General features: G+C 40.0%; 1 protein-coding gene across 1 annotated transcript in view; it reads left to right on the forward strand.

Annotated features, from left to right (window-relative positions):
* The window catches only part of PCSK6 (proprotein convertase subtilisin/kexin type 6), a 241318-nt gene that overhangs the window by 89683 nt on the left and 149513 nt on the right, over positions 1-2122 (forward strand). The window lies entirely within an intron of this gene.

The raw sequence follows: 2122 nt of genomic DNA on the forward strand, positions 1-2122 counted from the left end.
CGAGAGACAAGAAAGGCAAGGCTCACCAAGCCATCCATCTCTCCGCCCCTCAGTCAATCCCACCTGCGTTTATCAGCCAGGCTGGCACAATAAACTGTCTCACTCTCTATGCCACTAAAGCTCCTTAGTTTAATGGTAGGACTAGCTACATTATGATGATGATCCCCTGATCAGAACCCCCTTAAGAGAGACCATTTAAAGTAAAATAGAACACAAATGGACAGGTTTAGAGTGGATGGATCAACTCCACATGTATTCCTCTTGGATCTGGGTAAAAGATTCAATGGTACATAAAGTAAAGACCGTTTTCTTCCTTGTTACTTTTGCAAGCACGAGATGCCTCTCTCTGGGTTGGCATGGCTGGGTCATTCTGTGTCTGCATCACACCATCCTGCCTTTGTTGGGAGTGTCTTAGTCTCCTAAAATTGCCATAGTTAACAAGCATGGAAAGATCTGAGAAACCCCTGGAGAGGTTACATTAGCACCCCCTGGAAGTGAGGGAAAAAACACTTAAAAGCTAAGTAGACCAGAATTTCTTAAATTGGGACATCAGCAACTCTAGCTTTGATCATCAGCATGAGCAGCTTCTATATGCCCCACCCCCATCTCCCTTGCATAAGCCAATCCATCCTGGCTCTTGAGCCAACCCAGATAGCCAAACCTCTCTGACCTCTGGGGACCCTGAGTGGATAGTAGACCACATAGACAATTTGGTGCATACATTCTTATGTAATGTTTTTTCTCCTTCTTTCTCTGGTGCCCTCCCCACCACCACCAATCCCCCGCACCACCAACACACACGCGCGCGCACACACACACACACACACACACACAGATACCCTCCTCCATGTGCCAGACATAGTAGACCCTAACAAAGGAGCAGGAATCCCCACCTACAAGGCAATTGTATTTTTAACTTTATTGTCTTTGAATTTTGTATATTTGATCTATTTAATACTTTTATTATTTTTCTCTAATTCTCTCCTCCTTCCTCATTCCATGTGACTGCATCCTACTGATAATATACATGCCTCTAGGCAAAAACAAGCAGGCCTAAACCAGGGCCTTCTGTTCCTCATGAAATATATTTTCACAATAATTTACTTCTGAATCCCCTCTTAAAATAAATTTTCCATTATTTTCACAAATCTTTTGGCCTATTCAGATGCTTCCTTATTATTACTATCAGGACTTTTATTATATCTCTTCTTCCTCACCCCAACTCATCCACTTGCCTATCTCTCTCCCCTTTTCTCCATTTTACCACTGTATTTGTTCTGACTTCTGTTAGACCACCCCCTTGTCACTAGACAAAGGAAAATAATGCATCCTAGCAGCTGTCACACCACTGATGGCTGCACCGTGATGTCACAGAAATAAGAGTCAACCATAGTTAACCCCCCCAAAAAAAAATCAAGAAAAAGGAATGCAAGGAACAGGAAATCACCCAAACCCAATATAGTACTACAAAAAAGAGGCACTAGAACGACCAGAAAAGGAATCCAGAATTGTGGTGTTTAGGTCCTTTCAAGAGATGTGGGGAACACTTATGAGAACAATGAAAGAAATCGAAAAACTAAAAGCCTTCAGCCAAAAAAAAAAAAGAACTCCTAGGATATAGAAAATAAGATTGCATAAATAAGAACACAGTAAAAACCTGAGGAATAGAATGGAAGTAAAGGAAAATAAAATCAATGAGCTGGAAGGCAATCACTATAACTAGAACTGACAGCATTAACAACAACAAAAAATGAATCAGAAACCAAAAACAACCTATATTTCATCAGGATTCCAGAGCAATAAGAAAAAAAAAAATCTACAGAGAAAATAGTACAAGAAACCATGGAAGAAAACTTCTCTTACATCACAAAGCAGAAGAAAATAACTATTCAAGAAGCAAAGAACCCCAAATTGCGTAGACCCTAAAACATTTTTTAGTCACACTTGAGGGCAGCTAGGGAAGAAAAACAACGATCACTTACAAAGGAAAACCAATGAGGATGAGCTCAGACATCTCAGCAGAAACTATACAGACAAGAAGACAATGGAATGGCATATATAAAATTCTGAAAGAAAACAACTGCCAAAGAAGAATCTTATCTGGCAAAAAAAAAAAAAAAAA

The sequence above is a fragment of the Echinops telfairi genome, unplaced genomic scaffold, assembly GCF_000313985.2.
Source record: "Echinops telfairi isolate 266 unplaced genomic scaffold, ASM31398v2 ScPeMD7_7;HRSCAF=31, whole genome shotgun sequence".
Taxonomy (NCBI): Eukaryota; Metazoa; Chordata; class Mammalia; order Afrosoricida; family Tenrecidae; genus Echinops; species Echinops telfairi.